This window comes from Bubalus kerabau, chromosome 12 (genome assembly GCF_029407905.1).
Source record: "Bubalus kerabau isolate K-KA32 ecotype Philippines breed swamp buffalo chromosome 12, PCC_UOA_SB_1v2, whole genome shotgun sequence".
In the NCBI taxonomy this organism is placed as follows: Eukaryota; Metazoa; Chordata; class Mammalia; order Artiodactyla; family Bovidae; genus Bubalus; species Bubalus kerabau.
The window spans coordinates 80,033,869-80,059,208 of NC_073635.1; the positions used below are offsets into that span (position 1 = coordinate 80,033,869).

A 25,340-nucleotide genomic window follows, 5' to 3' on the forward strand; every position below is an offset into this window, starting at 1 on the left:
CAACGTAAAATGAATTGAAGCCCCTTTTGTCTAATATGGCAGGTTCACGGGGTAGCAAAATATGTTTCTTTCAATGAGAGGTAAACTGAACACACTTCAGTACATTTACAGTTCTGTCAGAGGCTGAGCATCAGAATGAGAGAAATCTCAGTGGTGGGCTTGTAAAGGTAGACCAGAGTGAATTGAAGAAGAAGGACCTTGCTGTTTGAGATGATGCCTTGGATTGCAAACCTGGGATGGGAAATAGAAGGTCAGGGATGAGGAGCTTAGCAGTAGAGCACTACAAGCCCAACCTGTGTCCAGGGCAGAGTCACTTTCCCTGAAAATATCAGGACTAGAAGAGTCCAGCTGAAATTGGGGGAGGGGACATTAGTCACAACATTTTTATCATAATCTTCCTGTTGTGTTCAGCCACTAAGTCAAGTCTGACTCTTTTCGACCCCATGGACTATAGCCTGCCAAGCTCCTCTGTCCATGGGGATTCTCCAGGCAACGATACTGTGGGTTGCTATGCCCTCCTCCAGGGGATCTTCCCAACCCAGGGATCAAACCCAAGTCTCCAGCATAGGGAGGTGGATTTTTTACTGGGGACCCACCAAGGAAGCCCAATAACCTTCCCAGAATCTCACAAAGCATAACACATACCCAAAGGGGAGCTTTTATTGGTTGCCAGGGACCAGGCACTATGTCGACAAAGGCTTTATTGGGACTGATCAAGGAATCCACGAGGGTCCCAGGAAAAGTACAAGGGAGGTAGATTATAGTCCAACCCAGAGAAAACCATCCTAACAAGTGGAGTGCTTCTCTTCAAGCTGCTTTGCCTTGGAGAGTCACCGCCCCCCCCACCAGCCCTAGTACCCCTGAATGAGTTCTTTTTTTTAATTAAAAAAAATTATTTTTGATTGTGCTGGATATTTGTGGCTCTCAGTTCAGTTCAGTTCAGTCACTCAGTCGTGTCCGACTCTTTGCGACCCCATGAATCACAGCACGCCAGGCTTCCCTGTCCATCACCAACACCCGGAGTTCACTCAGACTCACATCCATCGAGTCAGTGATGCCATCCAGCCATCTCATCCTCTCTCCTCCCCTTCTCCTCCTGTCCCCAATGCCTCCCAGCATCAGAGTCTTTTTCAATGAGTCAACTCTTCGCATGAGGTGGCCAAAGTACTGGAGTTTCAGCTTTAGCATCATTCCTTCCAAAGAAATCCCAGGGCTGATCTCCTTCAGAATGGACTGGTTGGATCTCCTTGCAGTCCAAGGGACTCTCAAGAGTCTTCTCCAACACCACAGTTCAAAAGCATCAATTCTTCGGCACTCAGCCTTCTTCACGGTCCAGCTCTCACATCCATACATGACCACAGGAAAAACCATAGCCTTGACTAGACGGAACCTTGTTGGCAAAGTAATGTCTCTGCTTTTCAGTATGCTATGTAGGTTGGTCATAACTTTCCTTCCAAGGAGTAAGCGTCTTTTAATTTCATGGCTGCAGTCACCATCTGCAGTGATTTTGGAGCCCAGAAAAATAAAGTCTGACACTGTTTCCACTGTTTCCCCATCTATTTCCTATGAAGTGATGGGACCAGATGCCATGATCTTTGTTTTCTGAATGTTGAGCTTTAAGCCAACTTTTTCACTCTCCACTTTGACTTTCATCAAGAGGCTTTCGAGTTCCTCTTCACTTTCCGCTAAAAGGGTGATGTCATTTGCATATCTGAGGTTATCGATATTTCTCCTGGAAATCTTGATTCCAGCTTGTGTTTCTTGCAGTCCAGTGTTTCTCGTGATGTACTCTGCATAGAAGTTAAATAAGCAGGGTAATAATATACAGCCTTGACGTACTCCTTTTCCTATTTGGAACCAGGCTGTTGTTCCATGTCCAGTTCTAACTGTTGCTTCCTGACCTGCATACAAATTTCTCAAGAGGCAGGTCAGGTGGTCTGGTATTCCCATCTCTTGAAGAATTTTCCACAGTTTATTGTGATCCACACTGTCAAAGGCTTTGGCATAGTCAATAAAGTAGAAATAGATGTTTTTCTGGAACTCTCTTGCTTTTTTGATGATCCAGTGGATGTTGGCAATTTGATCTCTGGTTCCTCTGCCTTTTCTAAAACCAGCTTGAACATCAGGAAGTTCACGGTTCACATATTGCTGAAGCCTGGCTTGGAGAATTTTGAGCATTACTTTACTAGTGTGTGAGATGAGTGCAATTGTGCAGTAGTTTGAGCATTCTTTGGCATTGCCTTTCTTTGGGATTGGAATGAAAACTGACCTTTTCCAGTCCTGTGGCCACTGCTGAGTTTTCCAGACTTGCTGGCATATTGAGTGCAGCACTTTCACAGCATCATCTTTCAGGACTTGAAATAGCTCAACTGGAATTCCATCACCTCCACTAGCTTTGTTCATAGTGATGCTTTCTAAGGCCCACTTGACTTTACATTCCAGGATGTCTTGCTCTAGGTGAGTGATCACACAATCATGATTATCTGGGTGGTGAAGATCTTTTTTGTACAGTTCTTCTGTGTATTCTTGCCACCTCTTCTTAATATCTTTTACTTCTGTTAGGTCCATACCATTTCTGTCCTTTATCAAGCCCATCTTTGCATGAAATGTTCCCTTGGTATCTCTGATTTTCTTGAAGAGATCTCTAGTCTTTCCCATTCTGTTGTTTTCCTCTATTTCTTTGCACTGATCACTGAGGAAGGCTTTCTTATCTCTTCTTGCTATTCTTTGGAACTCTGCATTCAGATGCTTATATCTTTCCTTTTCTCCTTTGCTTTTCACTTCTCTTCTTTTCACAGCTATTTGTAAGGCCTCCCCAGACAGCCATTTTGCTTTTTTGCATTTCTTTTCCATGGGGATGGTCTTGATCCCTGTCTCCTGTACAATGTCATGAACCTCAGTCCATAGTTCATCAGGCACTCTATCTATCAGATCTAGGCCCTTAAATCTATTTCTCACTTCCACTGTATAATCATAAGGGATTTGATTTAGGTCATACCTGAATGGTCTAGTGGTTTTCCCTACTTTCTTCAATTTAAGTCTGAATTTGGCAATAAGGAGTTCATGGTCTGAGCCACAGTCAGCTCCTGGTCTTGTTTTTGCTGACTGTATAGAGCTTCTCCATCTTTGGCTGCAAAGAATATAATCAATCTGATTTCGGTGTTGACCATCTGATGATGTCCATGTGTAGAGTCTTCTCTTGTGTTGTTGGAAGAGGGTGTTTGCTATGACCAGTGCGTTCTGTTGGCGGTGGAGGGGGGAGGGTAGCATACTGTCTAGCTACAGTGTTCAGGCTTCTCACTGTGTGGCGTCCCTTGTGGAGCACGGCTCTAGGGTGTGGGCTCAGAGTTGTGTGTTGGGCTCCGGAGCAACAGGCTCAATAGCAGAGGCACACAGGTTTAGTTGCTCTGTAGCATGTGGGATCTTCCTGGAGCAGGGATCCTGCATTGGCAGGCAGATTCTTTTAAGCCACCATGGTAGCCTTTTTTTTTTTTTTTTTGAGGTGGACCATTCAATAAATTCTTTATTGAATTTGTCACAATATTTTTTATATTTTGGTTTTTTGGCCCCCAAGGCACATGGGACCTTAGGTTCCCCAGCCAGGAATCAAACCTGCACCCCCTACATTGGAAGGCCAAGCCTTAACCATTGGACCCCCAGGGAAGTCCTGCCCCTGAGTGCTTTCTGACTCACACAGGCTCAGTCCTGTCTCATCCCATGCCCCACACGACCTGCAGCCCGGCTGGTATTTGTTGCTCCTTCCCACAAGCCAGTGAGCTTAGGCCTGTCTTGGCATCCTGTGCACTGGCTTTGCTAAGTACTGTTTAGCAGAAGCCAGGCCTAGGGAAAGCACCCTCCCCACCCCTGGGTGGCCGCCCTGCTGGCCCTTCTGCCTGGCTCCCCGACTCTCGCGTTTTCTACTAGCTCTCGCAGAAAGGAGAGAGAAGAGAGAAAGGAAGGAAAGGAAGAGAGAAGCTTACCCGCTTCCTTCTAACCTCTTTGCCTAAGGTTTGCCCTGTGTCGGGGTTCTTCCCCCCCCACCCCCCCTGCTCCCCGGGGAGCTGCATCTCCATCAGCTGCTGGAAGATGGTGTTTCCACCTCATTCATCATTTGGGTTCCAGACTCCTGAGGTCATCTGGAGCCACGGTTCTCGCTGCTCACCTTCACCCGGTGTGACTCAGGTTTGGCACAACGTTCGCTCAGACTTGCCACCTCCATTACTCCAGGGTTTTCCCCCGTCCACCCTTACCCCACCCGCTTGGACACCACTGGGTTCAAGGAGTGAGTGTCCCATCCCTCCCTCGGGTCACAGTAGGAGTAGGAAAGGGGATCTTGGTTCTTTCTGTCTTCCCCGCATGGAGCAGATGTTACAGATGCCCCTAGCCCCAGATCCTCTGGCATTCGCTTCCAGAATCAAAGACTGACCTCGAAAATCTCCACCTGAAGGTCTTTTCTTGCCTTGGGGAACACACAGTGTCCAAGCACAAGAAAGTCAGAAATGCTGACCGTGAATTCCCCTGAAAGCACCCTGAACCAGTGGAGAATTTGTGGATGAATTCCCATCCCCTTGTTCCTTGATTGGGTTAATCCTGGGTTTCAGTTCATGGTTTTCTGAGATCACCAGTGGGACTGAACTCTCTTTGCCCTCAGTAGCAACTTGCTTGATAATGACCTTCATGTCTTCCTTCACATGAGACCTTCCCTGTCTCGCATCCTCCATGTCCAATGTTTCCTGGGACCCTCTCTCACCCAAACTACTTGACTTATATGTTTATCTCAGGGTCTGCCAATGTGCCTGACTCTTTGCAGCCCCAGGTCTCATGTGTTGCTTCCCTGGTGGCTCAGTCGTAAAGAATCTGGCCTGCAATGTAGGAGACCCAGGTTCAATCCCTGGGTTAGAAAGATCCCCTGGAGAAGAGAATGGCTACCTCCTCCAATGTTCCTGCCTGGAGAATTCCATGGACAGAGGAGCCTGGTAGGCTACAGTCCATGGGGTCACAAAGAGTTGGATACGACTGAGCGACAAACATTGCCATTGTGCGAGGCCTGACACAATGTCAGGCACACAGTAGGTGCTCAATAAATGCATGCCTACATTAAGTAATACTGGGCAGGTCATCTCTTAGTTTGGCAGAGAGGATTTCTGCCCTGGGAGAGAGGCTAGACCATAGGACCCTTCCAGGAGCAATAACTTTCCCATATAGAAATAGCTTTCCAGCTAGGAGACTTGGAAACAGAGCTGTGAGATGAAAATAGAAAAAAAAAAAGAGAGAGAGAGAGACGCTCTTCTCCCTTCTGCACCAATGCGCTTTCAGATGTGAAGGGGAGGGAAGTAGAACCACAGGTTAGCTATGAAATCATGCAATTCCTGGAGCCAGCACGCTGCCTTTTATGGACACTGCAGTCCAGGGTTCTGTGCAGGGAGCTATTTTTCCATCACAGTCTATATAATTCACAGCTTCTAGTCACAACAAGAGGAGCCAAAAGTAATATAAGATATTCGGACCCTAGAGTACTATAAATACAGAAGGTCGAAATCATACACGAAATACAATTTTAGTTACCATGTGGCTAGGATTCTCAGAACACCCCTTTAAGGCTGATTGGCGCTGCATTCGTATTTCTGCGTTACAAGTGAGGAAATGAGGCACAAAATCTGTCAAAAGAACGTGCCGAAGACTCTGAACCGCCGTCTGAGGACAGCTGGAAGAGAATGTTCCCGATGATTCTCCTCGTATGCTCGAGCCAACACGGGGTTTTCATCACACTTTCAGACTCTCAAATCCTCCTGATATATTTTTATAAGAGAACAAAATCTTGTGGTTAATGAGCTATAGAAGAGCCATTTGTGAAAGGGAGTTTGATGAAATTATACATTTAGGAGGTAAAATGAGAATGTGAAAATCAGATTTTTTTTCCCCCATAACAATGATGAGTTTAACATGGTTGAACAAAATCAGGTGTTTTTTCAGAACAGCTAGGCGTTTAATGGGTTCCCTGGCAGTTCAGCTGGTAAACAATGTGCCTGCAATGCAGGAGATCCCAGTTCGATTCCAGGGTTGGGAAGATCCCCTGGAGGAGGGATAGGCTACTCACTCCAGTATTCTTGGGCTTCCCTGGTGCTCAGTCAGTAAAGAATTCACCTGCAGTGCGGGAGACCTGGGTTTGATCCCTGGATTGGGAAGATTCCCTGGAGGAGGACATGGCAACCCACTCCACTATTCTTGCTGGAGAGTCCCCAAGGACAGAGAAGCCTGGTAGACCACAGTCCATGGCGTCACAAAGAGTTGGATATGACTGAGTGACTAAGCGCGCACACACACACACACACACAGGAGTTATAATGCAGTTGTTATTCAGTTGCTAAGTCATGTCCAACTTTTGGCAACACCATGGACTGCAGCACACCAGGTTTCCCTGTCCTTCACCATCTCCTGGAGTTGGCTCCAACTCATGTTCATTGAGTCAGTGATGCCATCCAACCATCTCAGCCTCTGTTGTCCCCTTCTCCTCTTGCCTTCAATCTTTCCCAGCATCAGGGTCTTTTCCAATGAGTCAGCTCTTTGCAACAGGTGGCCAAAGTATTGGAGTTGAGCATATGCAAAATGAGGTCCCCACCTCTAAGGAGTCACCCTGCTGGGAAATTCCTGAATTGCACACCCTTTCTTTCAGAACAGGAGCTTGGGGATGGAGTAGACAGAACAGGAGAGCCCAGGAGGGGTCTGCACCTGGAGGCTACACAGCTCCTAGAGCTAAGAAAGATGTGTGGAGGGAGGGGACCCGCTTGCAGGTAGCACTTCACCTGCTGAGAGGACTATGACTGAGAGTGAGTCAGGCAGTGCTTAGCACTTGGGAAATCCAAAAAAGCACAGCTGGCCCCCTGAATTTCCAGGTTCCACACCTGCAGATTCAACCAACATAAGATTCAGCCAACCTTGAGTTGGGGTGGGGGAGGACCCCAGAAAGCTCCAAAAAGCAAAACTTGAACTTGCCACTTGGTGCCAACTGTTTGGTGGCTCAGATAATAAAGAAGCTGCCTGCAATGCAGGAGACCCAGGTTTGATCCCTGGGTCAGGAAGATCCCCTGGAGAAGGGAATGGCAACCCACTCCCGTATTTGTGTAGGGAGAATCACATGGACAGAGGGGCCTGGCGGGCTATAGTCCATGAGTTGCAAAGAGTCAACAGGACAGAATGTGACTAAGCACAAAGAAAGGACAAAAAACTTATATAGTGTTTACATTGTAATTACAAATATTTACATAGCACGTGTATTGTGTATTAGAAGTAATCTAAAGACGATTTCAAACATAGAGAAGATGGTGTAGATGTATTTGCATCTACCATGCCATTTTATATAAAGGACTTGAGTATATCTCCCTGGAACCAATCTTGCAGCCCTACTACTGCTGCTAAGTCGCTTCAGTCGTGTCTGACTCTGTGCGACCCCATAGACGGCAGCCCACCAGGCTCCCCCATCCCTGGGATTCTCCAGGCAAGAACACTGGAGTGTGTTGCCGTTTCCTTCTCCAATGCAGCCCTACTGAGGGACAAACACAGTATATGGCTGCTGTGCAGACACTGAGGCAGGGCAGCAAGTGGTGGGTGATATGTGACGATTCAAAAGGACAAGCAATAACGTCTGACAGCCAGAGGACTGGTTAAAGGAACAGTCGCTTGTCAGGCCACGAAGGTAAGCTTAGAAGTCAAGAGACACTAGAACCAAGTGCTAAGTGGGGACAGGGTGTTCAGCCATTAGAATGAGAAACAAGTTTTCAGAAAAATCCAGCCAGACTTATCAGGACTCACTCGAGGAATGCAGGCAGCCTCTACAAACTCGATAAAACATGGAAACGAATTCTTCCCCAAAGTCTCTAAGAGGAACAAAGTTATGCTGACATCTTAATTTTAGTACTTCTGACATCCAGAACAGTAATACATTAAGTCACTGTAGGCCACTGAGTGCAGTGATTTGTTAGAGCAGTAATAGGACACTAATATGAATGCCTTACGAAGACAGAGTAGCCACAGAGAAACAATCAGGATAGTCACAATAGTTAGGTTTTAGAGAAATAAAATTGTTGGAGGAGACAGACAAAAAAGTTGAATTAAAATATAAAAAAGAGCACATGACGAGATTCAATCACCCACAACCTTTCCAGAACTAAAAACACTTCTAACTAATATATTAAAAGAGAAAATAGTGACTGATAATCTTACGGAAGACAAATATAATAGAAGCTTAAAAGACAGAATGAATATACAAAGAAATTGAAACTACAAGAGGGGGAAAAAAAACTCCAAAGATATAACAAGACGAAAAACAGAAATAAGAGGACTCCAGAAAGATAAAGAGAAATAGGTTTGCTAGAAAATAGAATCAAATCTTCTGTGCTAACATGTTCATGGGGAGTGCAAGCTCCCGGAAGCAGTGGAGAGGGAGATGGGAATGAGGCAGGGAAGGAGGGAGGCTGGTTATAAAGGGATATGTACTGAGCTGCCTACAGCTTCATAAGAAGCTCAGCTGTAAGCTTGGCCCTGTGTGATGTATTCAGACAGGTGGTATAAACCGCTGCATCCCAGAAAGATTTTCAGAAAGGGTAGAATTGACTCTCCAGCCTCTACTGGGGTTCTGTCTCCTGCTGGGCAAAGGTCAGGGACTCTAATGACACAGATGTTAGATACTTAGTTACTGTCTCACAGGTCCCTGAGGCTCTGATTTCTTTTTTCCCCTCAGTCTCCTTTCTTCCTTTCTTGCTATTTGATCTTGAATGTATATTTCATGGCTGATGCCCAGGGTGCCTGCTGTCAAGCCATCATTTGATTATATAACTGTCCTTCCTTGTGCTGCAGCATTTTAAAAGAATGGCATCTTAGAGAAATGAGTCACAAACAAAATACCCAAATAGTCAAAAGAACCAATGTCTTCATAAATAAGCCGCTACATCAAACATTGAGGCTGACCACTAGGAGACCAGTGATTAAAATATCCATCATTAAAAATTAACTCGTTACTGCTTTGATTAACATAAACTCATCAAAATATGGATAAGAGGAGTAGGAAGGGAGCTTGAAAGTAACAGATTAACGTATCAGATAACAGCGTGGAAAAATTCGTTTTTATTGCTGTTTTATTTTCTAGACCATAATCAAAGAAAGAGAAATAAATTCAATTAAATTGTCACATAAAAAAAATCCCCGAGAAACTCTACCGGGACTTTCTGGCAGTGTTGTGTTGGATTAGATAACATTCAATAATAACCAGGCTCTCCTGGCTCTTGGGCCCAAGGAGAAACTCATAGTCTACATACATGTACATGCATTGGCTGGAGGAGGACCGATCCTCTGCCATCAGCCCCTTACTTCCTCTAATGCCCTCTCAGAAGACAAGTTTACTGCTGGAAAACTTGGAAGGAAAGGATCTGAATGAAAGCCCAAGACAAGTCAAACTTTGGCAGCCAGAATGCAGGGGAGTCCTTCGAGCCAGAGAGTGGAAGAAAGGCTGGGTGGGGGAAGGAGGACATGCAGAAATGCTGTGGAGTTTATTTTTTTTTTCTTGTTTTTCTTTTCTTTTTTATTGTTTTGCTTCTTTTTTGTTTTCTTTTTTTAAATTTTTTTCTATGTAGAGTTTAATAAGAGGGAAGAGCTATTAAACATATTTATTTTTTTTTTAATTGCTCTTTGACATTTTGGTTTCACAGCCACAGCAGGAAAGGAGTGAAGAAAGAAAAAACTGAGCACTGAAGGATATGGAATTTAGTCCAGTAGATTTTAACCAACTTAGGAAGTCACTGGCAAGGTTCTATGGGGAGAAGACATAAGGGGCCAGGTGAGAAGTGACAAATTTTGTGTGTTTTTCCAGAAAACTGTCAACTCTAATTCTCGCCAAGGATTCAGGGCCAGCGCGGAATTTGTTATTTCATAATTTCAGAGTGCGCTGGGCGCTGGGGGCTCCTGAGCTGGGAGCACGAAGGGTCCCGTCGCTGCTGCAGAAGGACCAGAAAGAGGCAGCACCTGAACCAACCCAGGGAGTCGGAGGCGTTCCCAGGTCAGTTCAACCAGAACCCTTCGGAGGAAATCAACAGAAATCAGATGATGTGCTGAGGGTAGGGAATGTGTGCAAAATGGTGTGTGTGTGTGTGTGTGTATAAGTAGAGAGTTTGTGTGCAGGTAGAACCCAGGGTGGGGCCTGGTTCACTGGGGGTCATGGAAGTATAAAGTCACTCAGGAGCATCTAAGAGTAGAGCACCAGTCCAAAAATGTTTAATTGTATACAATTTTTTTTTTAAGGGGCCAGCCAATGGGACACAGGCCCCACAACAAGGCTGAACGCAGAGCCCCTCCCCCTGGCTAAGACACGGGATGGTTCCCTGCAGGATTCCTCAACACCGGGAGGAGACCATGCCTTCTAAGCTCCCGTTGGAGACATGGGGCTTCCCAGGTGGCCCAGTGGTCAAGGCATGACTGAGCCTTTAACACTTTCACTTTTCAATGCCCTCTGTCACAGTTCTGGAGGCCGCACGTCCGAAATCAAGGTGCCAGCCAGGGTTTGCTCCGTCTGAAGGTTCTAGAGGAGGATCTGGCCCAGGCCTTTCTCTCGGCTTCTGGTGTTGCTCACCATCCCGGGCATCTTCTGGTTCATAAACACATCACTCCAGTCTCCACCTCTGTCCTCACAGGGGGTTCTTCCCGTGTCCATGTGTCTTCTCTCCTGCTTCTAAGGACACCAGTCATACTGGATGAGGGGCCATAACCCTCATTTTAACTTGATTATATCTGTAAAGGTCTTGTATCACTTTATCTATGAGACTTAAGTATTGGGTTGGCCAAGAAGTTCATTCAGAAAACCTGACCTTTTCAGCCAACCCAATATTTACATTTGTGTTTTTTACTTCCTATAGTTAAAGCTAGATCCATTTTCTGGTAAGTCCTAGTTTTAAATTGGAAATTATGTACCCTTAAGTGTTACTTGCATGAAACAAATGAGTCATTAACAATATAATAAATAAACTGTGCCGTGGTTAAGGATGTGGACTCTCCTGTCTGACAGCTTAGGTTCTCATCAGCTCTGTAACTTATTAGCTGTGTGACCTTAGGCAAGTTAATTAATTTCTCTGAACTTTCATCCCCTCAGTTGTAACTGGAGATGAGAACAGTACTGTTATTTTAAAGCACTCTGCTTGGCATTTGCTCATAGTTAACACTCTGAAATATTAGCTATTATTTTGTCTGAGGTATTCATTTATACATAATAAGTCCGAAAATGTAAAGACATAATAGAAGTGAAATTTTTTATTATCTTTTTAGGTAAAACCTCACACTTATCCAGGAAAGCATTACTAATATTTTCCTTTAAAATGAGAGACTATAATTAGTCTTTTCTCTTTGTCTTTCTGAATTAAACTATTTATTACCAAGATAAAGTTATTGTTCTAACTCCTTTCATGAGAAAAAAAATTTTAATTGTCTACATCACTAAAAGAAATATAGTAAAAAGTAAGTCTCCTCCCCCTTTTCCCAAATTGGCACATGACCTTTCCAGGGCAACCACTGTTGGATATATACCCCCCAAATATAATAGTTTTTCTTTGGTTAAATCTATCAATAAGGTCGGAGACTTGCGACTGTGCAGTTAGTAGGGTCAGGTGGCTTGGGATGGAGCGATGCTAGTGGATGTGGTAATAAATGATAGGTAAGGATACGGGTCTCGGAGAAGGCGATGGCACCCGACTCCAGTACTCTTGCCTAAAGAATCCCAGGGACAGAGGAGCCTGGTGGGCTGCCGTCTATGGAGTCGCACAGAGTTGGACACGACTGAAGCGACTTAGCAGCAGCAGCAGCAGGATACAGGTCTTGTGAAGCGAGAGCTTGCTGATACATTAAAAGCAGTGGCAGGAGGTGGAACGGACAAGGTGGGAGAAGGAGATGTTCACTCTGAAGATTTTGGCCTGAGTAACCAGGTGGACGATGATGTCACTGACTAAGACGGACAAGATTTTAGGTGGAGAAAGTCTATAACTGGACTTCCCTGAAAGTTCACAGGTAAAGAACCCATCCACCAATGCAGGAGACGTGGGTTCTATCTCTGGGTCGGACAGATCCCTGGAGGAGGAAATGGTAACCCACTCCAGTATTCTTGCCTGGAGAATCCCAGGGACAGGGGAGCCTGGTGGGCCTCAGTCCATGAGGTTGCCCAGAGTCAGATATGACTTAACGATTGAACTACAAGTTATTTTGAAAACATGCTTCTACAAGCCTGGTTTCATAATGTGATACACACACAAGGTGATACATTCGATCCTGTTCCTTCATTGTCTACTGAGGTTCTTCCCATCAAAGTGAAGTGCTGAGTCAAACTACTTACTCAGCATGTCTAAAACAGTCATGACTAAGTTGCATGTCCTCAGACGTGGTGACTTCGAGGCCCAGAGAGCTAACGTCATACCTGCAACGTGGTCTCTTCTGGGGACTTCAGCTATGCAGTCACTGGGAGCTGTGTCCTGGGTTGATTTAAATGAGTTTGACTAGTTTCCCCTGACCTGGCTCTGTGTCTGGGATTGATTTAAATGAGTTGACTAGTTTTCCCTGAATTCACAGGTATTTAACTGGCAGGTTGAGTCAGTTTAACACCTTGGCCCTGGTAACACAAGAACAACAAAAAAAATGAGACTGGTTTGTACATGTCCAGAGAGAGGGCCATGGTCTGTGAGCTCAGTTGGTGGGGGCAGGGGAAAGGGTTGATATTTTCAGAGACTTTATAAACATAAAATTCCACATGGATGATTAATACTTCTGTACAATATAATGGGTGTTGGCACACAGTGGGGAGAAAATCTTACTGAAAGTAGAAATCAGTGTTGTGGGATGATTCCAAGGGGAATTTAAGCCAATCTCAAGGAAATCTCCCAGAGTCTCTTAATTTGTCTTTCCGTGTATCCCTTTGACAGTAAAATTAATGCCAAGCATTACAGGATGCAATGAAGAGCAGCTGCCAAGGAACACCCTGACTTCTTCCAATCACAAGCCCTAAATATCTTCCTCAACCTCTTTCAAATCTGTCTATCTTCTTTCCGCAGCTTCATGAGTAAAACTGTGCCTCACCACCACAAGATATCAAACATTCCCAGCCCCTCTGTGGTGTTCTGTAAATTGGGGAAAAGAATAAGCTCATTGTACAGAGAGTAGACTGTTTAGTTATGATGCTTCCTTTGCTATTTTGTTGGTTCTGAGCCACTGAATGTTTTCAGTTCTGGTCACCCAGCTGACTTTCCTAATATTGTCTTAGAGGTTTATCCAGAGGCTAGGATAATAGAACACAAACACGCACTACAAGGGAGCTTCAATACCTCGGCAGGGGGATTACAAACTAGAATAACTCTAGAAGGGAAAGGCTCAGGTTACCAGCCTTGGCCAATTGTATTTTCCTGAGATGGTGACCTTGGACTGCAAGGAGATCCAACCAGTCCATGCTGAAGCTGAAACTCCAATACTCTGGCCACCTCATGCGAAAAACCGACTCACTGGAAAAGACCCTGATGCTGGGAAAGATTGAAGGCGGGAGGAGAAGGGGACAACAGAGGGTGAGATGCTTGGATGGTATCACTGACTTGATGGATGTGAGTTTGAGTAAACTCCGGGAGTTGGTGATGGACAGGGAAGCCTGGCGTCCTGCAGTCCATGGGGTCACAGAATAGGACACGACTGAGCAGCTGAACTGGACTGAACTGAACTGAGATGGTGGCAACACTAGAGCCCTGTGTGCCTCTGCAACGTGATCTTGTCACTCTCACATACAACTGAGGGTCTCATTCCCCGCACCTTGAATCTGGACCAGTCTCAGTGACTTACTTTTCCTAGAGAATGTTGTAGAAGGGATGTTCTGGGCTTCAGTGGACAAATCATAATAAGCCTTGCAGCTTCTGCCTGGGAATGTGGAGTTCTTGCTTTGGGCTACTCCCTCTTTGAACCAGCTGTCAGACTGTGAAAAGCACATGGGGAGGCCAGGCTTGGGTGCTCTGGTTGACTGTCCCAACAGAGCTCTCAACCAATAGCCAACTTCACCCACAGGTCATGAGAGTGAGCCACTTTGGATGTTCAGTCCAGAGTAGTCTCCAGCTCGCTGAGATGCCAGCTGACATCTGTTTGCCACTTCACGAGAGACCTCTAGTGAGAACTCCCCATTTGAGCTCAGTCAACCCTCAGAAATGTGAACGGCTTGTTATTGAGGAATAGTCACTGAAACGTTTGCCATTCTAGGAGAAATAGGGGTCAGGGAAAGTAAAATCAATGAATACACACTGAGTATTCTAGAGCACTAGACTCTACAGAAGATATAAGAATCTGTGTGCAGTTGAGATGTGGAGAAGGAACACTTAACATAAAAGAGTAAGAAATGGTTCAGGGTAGCATGTGACTCCTAAATATAGGTGCATAGGGATCCGTCTAGTCAAGGCTATGGTTTTTCCAGTGGTCATGTATGGATGTGAGAGTTGGACTGTGAAGAAAGCTGAGCACTGAAGAATTGATGCTTTTGAACTGTGGTGTTGGAGAAGACTCTTGAGAGTCCCTTGGACTGCAAGGAGATCCAACCAGTCCATTCTTAAGGAGATCAGCCCTGGGATTTCTTTGGAAGGAATGATGCTAAAGCTGAAACTCCAGTACTTTGGCCACCTCATGCAAAGAGCTGACTCATTGGAAAAGACTCTGATGCTGGGAGGGATTGTGGGCAGGAGGAGAAGGGGATGACAGAGGATGAGATGGATGGATGGCATCACTGACTTGATGGATGTGAGTCTGAGTGAACTCAGGGAGTTGGTGATAGACAGGGAGGCCCAGCGTGCTGCAATTCATGGGGTTGCAAAGAGTCGGACACGACTGAGTGACTGAACTGAACTGAACTGAGGGAACAAAAGGATCAGTGGAGGCTGGACGTCTTCCTGAGGAAGAGGGACTTTGAGTGAAAATGAACAGATAGGGGAGTGCAGCAAGCAGAGAAGAAGAAGGCCTGGGGACAGCATGGATAGAAGTGTGGTTTTAGAAATATGCCTAATGCTTCAAGATTGAATAGATCAACTTGGCCGGAACACAGAATTTATATACTTATGTAACAGCTGATAAAGTCAGAGACAGACCCGGAAAAACAAGTTAAACTGGTTATCAGGAGAAAGGTTAAGGCAAGAGTTTTGAAGAGCCATCTATGCTTAGGTGAGAGGTGAGACCATGGAAGTGAAAGTCTCCAATGAAAAAAGCCTCAAAATAACTTGGTAGGAGTATAGACTCTTTTAAACTGGTCATTTATTTTGGGGGAAAAAACCCTGATTTTTTCAAAAGCAACTTCAAGTTGATTAAGGGGAAGGAAAAAGAACCATTCAGGGAAGGAGAAGCACTTCAGATGATCATTTTGAGGAGAACAACGATAATCTGGAATGGTTCCAGCCTAACTAAGGAGAAGTTCAGGAATCACCAGTAATCTAACTGGTGCTGAGACCACCATCCCAGCTGCTGAGAACAGGGCCGTTCTAGCTGTTTCAGTTACTCTTGAGGCTGGTTTCAGGAAGCAGCCAGATTCCTCCTCAGCCCAATCCCAGCCTCCTGGGAGGGAAGCGGAGCAGGAGATTGAGATCAATCCCCAGTGACCAATGATTTAACCAATCTGCCTATGTAGTGACACCTCGATTTAGCAAACTCTAAACAACAGCTTCATGGATGGTGAACAGTTGATGTAGTTGGATGGCATACCCTGACCCTACAGGGACAGAAACGCCTGTGCCCCAGACCCTTCCAAGCCTTGTCCTATGTACTTCTTCATCTGGCTCTTTAACTGTATCTTTTATAATAAAATCATAATTTTAAGTACAGCACTTTTCCTGAGTTCTCTCTCTTTTTTTGCACATGTGGTTATTTTTTTTAAATTTTAATTACTTTTTATTGGAGTATCGTTGCTTTACAATGTTGTGCTAGTTTCTGCTGTAAAGTGAATCAGTCACATGTATACATGTATCCCCTCTTTCATGGATTTCCTTCCCATATAGGTCACCACAGAGCACTGAGTAGAGTTCCCTGTGCCGTACAGTAGGTTCTTATTAGTTATCTGTTTTATGTGCTGTGCTGTGCTTCTCGCTAAGTCGTGTCCGACTTTGTGCAACCCTGTGGACTGTAGCCTGCCAGGCGCCTCTGTCCCTGGGATTCTCCAGGGAAGAATACTGGAGTGGGTTGCTGTTTCCTTCTCCAGGGGATCTTCCTGACCCAGGGATTGAACCTGCATCTCCTGCATTTCAGGCAGATTCTTTACCAGCTGAGCTAACAGCCAAGCCCATTTTATACATAGTAGTGTGTGTATTTTATACATAGCAGTGTATATATGTCAATCTTTCAATTCATCCCGACCCTAAGCTTTCCTGAGGTCTGTGAGTTCTTCCAGTGAGTTATCAAACGTGAGAGGGGCATTGTGAGGACTCCTGAATTTTCAGCCAAGCTGGACAGAGGAGCGGGTGGCCCTAGGACCTGTGGCTGTCACCTGAAGTGGAAGCCGTCTTGTAGAACTGAGCCCTAGTCTGTGGGGGTCTGCATTAACTCTAGGTAGTTAGTGTCAGAATGAATTCAATTGGAGGACACTCGGTGATGGGAAGCATGAAGGAGGGTAACCCAGCTGTGCATCGTCATTAAAAATCCCTATGTGTATAAGGCCCTTCCCTATGGTGAGGGAGTTTGGGATGGACATGCATACTCTGCTGTATTTTAAATGGGTCACCAACAAGGACCTACTGTAGAGCACAGGGAGCTCTGCTCAATGTTACATGGCAGCCTGGATGGGAAGGGCGTTTGGGGGAGAATGGTTCCATGTATATGAATGGCTGAGTCCCTGAGAGTATTACAACGTTGTTCATCAGCTAGACCCTAATACAAAATAAAAGTTTTTTTTAAAAGGCCCTTCCCTTGTGTAATAAAGGGGAAGGAGTCATGTTGATGAGGTCAGAACCTCTGTCTCTTGCACTTTACCACATTGGTAAGAGAGCCGCCCACACATCCAGTGCGGTCTGGCACTTGGCCTAAGTTACGAGGTAATCAAGAAAGGGGCAAGAACTGCTTCCTGGATGTCTTGAGAGCAAGAAGGAAGGAATTTAGGCAGAGATAAGGTTGAAGACGGAGAAGGCAATGGCACCCCACTCCAGTACTCTTGCCTGGAAAATCCCATGGATGGAGGAGCCTGGAAGGCTGCAGTCCATGGGGTCGCTGAGGGTCGGACACGACTGAGCGACTTCACTTTTACTTTTCACTTTCATGCATTGTAGAAGGAAATGGCAACCCACTCCAGTGTTCCTGCCTGGAGAATCCCAGGGACGGGGGAGCCTGGTGGGCTGCTGTCTATGGGGTCACACAGAGTCGGACTCGACTGAAGTGACTTAGCAGCAGCAGCAGTAGCAAGGTTGAAGAAGAATTAAATCTCCCCAGCGCATGGATCTGGCGACATGTAGGGCCGTCCTGATTCACCTTTGGATAAGCATACCTTTCCTATTCTCAGTGTACATGGGGTGGGTGGGAGTTGACCCCACCACCTGGCTCCTGACCCAAATCAGTAATTGGTTCAGAGGGGGCCCACTACCTAGGCCAGGCCAATCAGAGACAGGAAGCATCATGCCAGGAATTTTGCTAGCACTACTGGGGGGGGAAATATGCTTTTCTCTCCTCTGGGTTCACAAGTGAGGAGATGTAAGCCTAGAAATGTGGATGGGGGACTTACCAGCTGGTCCGGTGGTTAAGACTTCGCCTTCCAATACATGGTTGCTGAACTAAGATCCCACATGCCTCAAGGTGCAAAAAGTGGTGGTGTCTTGACTCCAACCTACCAAAGAGTGAAACCAACAGGGAGGAAAGCGGACTGGAGGAGTGAGTGGATATGGGTGTACGTGTGTGTGTGTGTGTGTGTGTGTGCGCGTGAAAGAGAGACAGACAGATAGACAATGACAGAGGGAGACAGGGAGGCACAGAGAGATATGGATGACATTATCTCTGGAAGGACTTGTGTGAGGGTATTCTGTCTTGGGAAGCAATCCCCCCAAAAAATGAACGACTGGGAAGAGTGAAATACGAGAGAAGGCAAAAACAGTCGGGAGGTGTTTTATTCAGTTGCGCACTGCTGTGACCTGCTGACTCTGGATCCCACTGAGCCCTCCAAGAAGCCATACTGAGCACCCTGGAACAGTGCAGAAGGGGGCAAAATTGACCTAAGGCACCAGGTTCCCGATGGACCAAAGGATGCTCCATGAATTTTCTAAAGAATTAGTTTATTTAATTTTTTAACGTATTATTATGTATTAATTTTATTTATTTTAATAAAACTAGAAGACCTCTGGGCTTCCTGGTAGCTTAATCAGCCTGCAGTGCAGGAGACCCAGGTTCGACCCCTGGGTTGGGAAGGTCCCCTGGAGAAGGAAATGACTACCCACTCCAGTATCCTTGCCTGGAAAATCCCATGGACAAGAAGGGCCTGGTGGGCTGCAGTCCATGGAGTCACAATGAGTCGGGCATGACTGAGAGACTAACACTTTCACTTTCTTTTCAGAAGACCTCTAAAAGAATACTGAAATTTTTAATCAGTTAAGTTCAGTCACTTGATTTGATATCAAAGTGTGTATTCCCCTCAACAAACATTCTCCCAAATTGATATATAATGGGAGAAGGCAAAACCAAAGCCTTTCACTTTAACAATTAAGAAGCATGAACTTCTTCTTTCCTGGAGATTGGAGAAATTCCAGAATTTTGGGGATATTTTCCTATGACCGAGGAGCGAAACATCTTCAGAGACTCTAAATAGCACAAGCCCATGTTTTTTTTTTTTTAATTAAGTTTTATTGGAGTATAGTTGATTCACAGTGTTGTGTTAGTTTCTGCTGTACAGCAAAATGAATCAGCAACATGTACACATATATCCACTCTTTTTTCGATTCTTTCCCCATATAGTCATTAAAGAACATTGAGTAGAGTTCCCTGTGTAGGAAACCCAAACGAACTTTTTGGCCAACCCAATACAATTTGAATAACTCTTTATCTGAAATAGAGGGGAAAATTAAGAAAAAAGATTTATTTTGGCTTTTGAATGTGTGAAAGTCACTCAGTTTATCTGACTCTTTGCGACCCCATGGACTATACAGTCCATGGACTTCTCCAGGCCAGAGTACTGGAGTGGGTAGCCTTTCCCTTCTCCTAGGGATCTTCCCAGCCCAAGCATTGAACCCAGGTCTCCCGCATTGCAGGTGGATTCTTTACCAGCTGAGCCACCAGGGAAGCCCAGGCTTTTGAATAAACTCCACCAGTTCACTTAATCCAAGGTGCTTAAGATTTCTAACGCATAACATGAGATTTATTTTTTTAAGAAAAGAGATGATTTTAAAACAGCTAGTACTTAATTCTACTTATATGAGATACCTAAAATAGTCAAACTCATAGAGACAGAAAGTTGCAAGGTGCATCAAAGGATCCACAGGGGCTGAGGAGAGAGAGATGTGGGGATTATTGTTTAACGGGTAGGGTTTGGGAAGGAGGGAGCGTCCTTGCAGATGGATGGCGGTGATGGCTGCACAATATGAACGTAATGGCGCTGAACTGCATACTTGAAATTGGTTAAAATGGTAAGTTCCATGTTACATACATTTAACCACAAAAAATTTTACTGCAGAAACTTAGCTGTAATGAGTAATTCAGGGGGTTACAGCACCTCCTGGACAGTGAGCAGACCATGTCCCTGATGATTAGGCCAGACTGAGCACAAAAAGCTACAGCTTCCAGAAGTATTGCTGTGCTTTTCATTATAAAATACACATTCACTTTCTAACTTGGAGATAGAACAACTAAGAATGTGATTAAGAATGTTCTTAAGGAGAAAGGCCAAAAATGTGGCCTGGGCTCTGTATTAGTGATGGAAAGATGTAGGGCGGGAAAAGAATTCTTCTCACAGAGCAGGAATTCTCTGCAATTTCTCCTTTACCACTTAAAAAAAAAAATGGTGGATAATTATAGTCCAGTAGAAAAAATACTGGGTTTTATTGTTGTTGTTGTGGGCACAATCTATGAGAAATATATTCTTTGATTTTATTCATTGTCACCCCTCCCTATGTGTTTTTAGACTAATTCAATTACCTGTGTACTTTAAATTAGAGCCTTTTTAAATTAAAGAATTATGTAATTCCTAAACATAAATCTACCTAAATAGGAAGCTTGTATTCTCCTTTCTTTGATACTTCTCCTTTCTTTGAACTAAGTAAGCATGGGTTTAGTTGTTCCATAGCAGGTGGGATCTTCTCGGACCAGGGATCAAACCCGTGTCTCCTGCATTGGCAGGCAGATGTTTTACCACTGAGCCAGCAGGGAGAAGTCCAGCTATTGGATTGATTTAACATGAGTTTTGTGCTTTCTGGGGCCTCAGGTAACTCACTCCTCTTAGTTTAGTGTCTGATTTATTCAGTCGGTGTCACTTGGTCCGACCACTTTTGCAGGAGATTTCTTGAGGACAGTTAGCTGTGTTGCTGATGAGAAGCTTCGACTGTCCAGGGTTCCCTGATGTACAGTTGGTCTTCAACAGCTCTGTCAACAGGCCTTAGAGCTTTACCGCCTCCTGCAAAGCCCCAGAATCTTTCCCACGTTTTCTTGGATGTGTGCTTTGAGATTGGGAACTGTCAGCACCGGGTAAAGCCTGCCCCATAGTGCCAGAACTTTTGATAACATAAAACCAGCCCACTGAGTTCCAAGAAGTGAGAAATCGCTTTGCATATCAGCCTCAAGTTTGCCTTTTGTGTCCACAGGGAGAGATATGCTCAAATTTGGGGTTGTGGAATGAGTCAGGGTGCAAAACAGTAATTGGACACAAGTGACCAAATTTTCATGCATGAAGTTCAAAAACACTCAGTAGACATAGTAAATGGATGGATTTCTCCGGCCGCTCAAACTCGCCAAATGTGTATTTTTATGGACTTAGCTACATAGATTTATGGGCTTAGGAATAACATCAGGTGGGAAGAGGCCTGGACACTGTCATCGGCACATCTCCTGCAGGGGCTCTGCAGCAAGGATGGGGTCCGCTAGATAAACCCCACGTGTAAGTGCCGGCTGGGATTCTGCGAGTTAGCGGCTGACAGCTGTGGTGAATAAAAACGTTTCACAGTATTTCGCTTCCAACAAAAATGTTTATGGTGGTATAAATGTAAGAGTAGCCTGTGGGCATGTATTTTGGCTGAAAAGAAACGACTGAGAACCCTTCGTCTAAATAGCCCTGGATAGCTTGAGACTCGGCATTCGTACATTTGTACGTGCATTAATTTGAATCACTTGTCCCTTTTTCAGAACCACATTCCTTTTATGTGAGACATCAAATAATAGTTGGTATGGTCATCTGAGACAAGTTATATTTCAGTCTCCTCAAGTGACAGTCACACACCTAATAATGCACACAGCTGGGAATAAAATTAAGCATCCTGAGTGAAAAAACATGTTAAGAGACCTCTGAAGGAAGAGAAGTTATTGCTCTGATATTCACAAACATAGGCAAAGCCATGTGTCTGGGGATATGTTCCTAATGGAGGAACATAACTGCACATAAAAGAGCTCCATAAGCTATAAAGGACAACACTAAATAGAGGTTATCATTGCTTTTTTTTCTTTTTTTACTACAGATGTTCATTGTGTATCTAGAATATGCTGGGCACTGTTCTTAGTCACTTAGATGCATTAGCAAACAGTTCAAAGTCCATGATACACATTCAAATACTGGACCGATAATACAGTCTATCGATAATATAAAAGCAGGAGACGACTGATTATACTTGATATAAAATAAAGCAGGACTTCCCTGGTGCTCCAGTGGCTAAGAATCTGCCCGCCAAGGCAGGGGACATGGGTTCAATCCCCGGCTGGGGAAGATTCCACATACCTCGGGGAAACTAAGCCTGAGTGCCGCCAACTACTGAAGCAGGCCTGCGGGCACTAGAGCACACGTTTTACAACTCGAGAAGCCGCCTCAGGGAGAAGCCTGCATGCCACAGCTGGTGCGTGGCCCCTGCTCGCCACCACTAGAGAAAGCCCGTGTGCAGCAACAAAGACCCAGCACAGCCAATAAATAAAATAAAGCAAGGTAAGTATAGTGGGGAGGTGCGGGTGCTGCTGTTTTACATAGGGCATTCAGGGAAGGCTTCTCTGAGGAGGTGACATTTGATGGGAAGGAGTGAGCCCCGTGGGGATAGGAAGGACAAGGGTAAAGGTGTGAGAATGGAGCGTTCGGCACACAGAGGGTATTTATAGCCCTGGAGTTGGGTGAGAATGTGAGGGTATCCAGACAGACAGGAGAGAGGGCACGCCCGCTCACTCACGGAGTGGCTACAGAGAGGAAGAGCTGCAGTGAACACGGCAACGAGTCAGGTGGGAGGAAAATCAGGAGATGTCCCTCAAGTCAAGGGCAGAAAGTGCTTTAGGAAGGAGTCTTGAGCAAGTGGTAATCCAGGCCTCCCCTAACGTGCAGAAATAGATTCCGCCTGACCTACATGTGGAGAGCAACACTTAAAACCTTTCTGAAGGAAATGTAGGCAGATATTTTTATGACCTCAGTCAGTGGAATAATGTCTCTAAAAAGACATAAATAGCACATACCACAGAGGGCTAAGAGAAGACATTTTATATTTCTAGTCATTAAAAAACTAGTATTAAAAAGTAAAAAGAGCACAACCTTGGAGGAAATCTTTGCAGCACCTATAATCACCAGAAGCTTCTAAATAATTCAGACTAGAAAAAGAACTGCTACAATTTAGTAAGACAAAGACATATAAGCCAATAAAAAAAGTGTAGATGCCACTACTAGGCATTACTTATTATAGGGAGCTTGAATGGGCAGTAAACATATGAACAGGTGTTCAATCTCATTAGTAATTTTGAAAAATGCAAATTTTATTTAATTTCTTGTTATTATTATTTTTCAGGCCACATTGTGTGGCATGTGGGATCTTAGTTCCCCAATCAGGGATTGAACCCATGTCCTTTGCATTGAAAACATGGAGTCTTAAGCACTGGATCCACAGGGAAGTCCCCAAAATGCAAATTTTAATCTGCAAAAGATATCATTTTATACCTGCCAGATTGGCATCAATTTAAAAATATGCCAAATAAAATAATATGACAATACCAAATAATGACAAGGATATAGAGCATGGGAAATATTACTCACTGCTGATAGGAGTATAAACTGTTTAACCACTTTCAGGCAATTTTAGTTTAGCTAATCTATTTGCAGATGCACATAGCCTGTGACCCAGAGTCTCCCTTGGGAGAAACTCTTGCTTATGTGCACCAGGAATCCTAAACAAGAATGAGAATAGAAGTACTGTTTATAACTTTAAAAACTGAAATGACATTACTATCATTAACAAGAGAATAGATAAATTGGGATAGCCAGTCTCCAAGATGGCCACTGATGTCAGCTCCTGTTATTCACAATCTTTGTGTTGTTCCCTCCCACACTGAATAGAGCTGATCTGTGTAACCAATAGAATATTTTAGAAATAATGGCACATGACTTCCAAGGCCAGGTAATAAAAGTCACTGTGACTTCTGCCTTGCTCTCCTGAATCTTTGTCTCTAGAAGAAGCCAGCTACCATGTTGGAAGGAAACTCACGTAGCCCTGTGATGATAATCACAGGGCAAGGACCTGAGGCTCCTTCCAACAACCAGGACCAACTCCCAGTCTCCTGACTGAGCCATCTTGGAAGCAAAGTCTCCAGCCCCGGTCAAGCCTTCAGATGACTGTATCCTTAGCAAATATCTTGAATGCAACCTCATGGGAGACCCTGAATTAGAATAGCTCAGCTAAGTGTCTCCTAAATCCCTGACCTACAGAAACTGTTTATCACTGTTTCACACTCCTAAATTTTGGAGTAAATTTTTTGCCTAGCAGTAGATAATTAATACAGGTGTATAATAGATACTGCACAGCAGTAGAAACAAGCTGGGGTTATAAGCAGCATCATGAATAAAACTCAGAAAAATAATGTGGAAAGAAAAAAAAGCAAGTTACAAAGACATGTGCAATAAGTTACTGTTGATGTGAAAGCTCATAAAACCAAAATGAAATAACACATTGCTAGAGAAATACATGGGTAAAATGAAACCATGCAGGATGGCAAGGGAATAATATGCACAAAATTCCAAAGGGTGGTCATATTCCAGAGATAAGCAATCTGAGAAAGACACATGAGAGTTTCCAGTGGAAGTTCTCTACTTTTTAACCACCAGTGGGTACACCCATGTTTATTATATTTGGTGGTTCACAGGGTAAAGAATCCACCTGCAATGTAGGAGACCCAGGTTCTATCCCTGGGTTGGAAAGATCCCCTAGAGGAGGAAATGACAACTTGCTCCAATATTCTTGCTTGGGAAATCCCATGGACAGAGGAGCCTGAGGGGCTACAGTCCATGGGGTCACAAAGAGCTGGATATGACTGAGCCACTAACACATATCTTATCTTTTTAATATATAAAACTGTCATTGATTTTTTAAAAGGTGGGAATAATTGATTCCCTTCAAAACTTCTGAGAGTCAGTATGCTTAGGACAAAGGGTCTGATTCACCATCATTGGGTCCTACCCAAAGGCAGAGGCCATCAATAATCCTAATGAGCATGATTTCAGTGAATCGTGTGTCAAAAGTCGATCTGGAATGGGTTGCAGAGAGGATGGAAGATGAGGAAATGGACACAGCAGGTGCCAGCTCTGAGATGCTTCCTAAAGGGACACAGAAGACAGTGAGAAAGCAAGGAGAAGGAAAGGATCTATACTTTGGAGCAGGATGTTTTTAAAGGATCTAATAGGAAGTGGAAAATGGTTGTTTCAATAGAAAGAAAGAATTGTGTCTATTCTTGAAAAGTTGAGAGATAATGAGATACAATTCAAAAGTTAAGGAGTTGGCCTTAGAGAATAGTACAAGAACTTCATACTGATATTATTCACAGGATAGTGATGGTACCAAGGCTGAGTGGGCAGCAATTTTTATAGAAGGGAATAGAACACACAGACTCACATGGTCATAATCAAGGTCTGACTATTTGGTGATGGGGAAGACATCAAACCATCTCTGGTATCGTAGGACTGCTGCTGCTGCTGCTAAGTCGCTTCAGTCATGTCCGACTCTGTGCGACCCCATAGACGGCAGCCCACCAGGCTCCCCTGTCCCTCGGATTCTCCAGGCAAGAACACTGGAGTGGGTGTTGCCATTTCCTTCTCCAGTGCATGAAAGTGAAAAGTGAAAGTGAAGTCGCTCAGTCCTGTCCGACTCTTCGCGACCCCATGGACTACAGCCCACCAG

General features: G+C 44.6%; 1 long non-coding RNA gene across 1 annotated transcript; it reads left to right on the forward strand.

Moving 5' to 3' along the window:
* Nucleotides 1–9,508: 9,508 nt before the first annotated feature.
* LOC129624183 (uncharacterized) lies at nt 9,509–11,022 on the forward strand. The gene is made up of 3 exons (XR_008700802.1): nt 9,509–9,829; nt 9,932–10,106; nt 10,508–11,022. It is a non-coding gene; the product is annotated as an uncharacterized LOC129624183 (long non-coding RNA).
* The last annotated feature ends 14,318 nt before the right edge of the window (nt 11,023–25,340 follow it).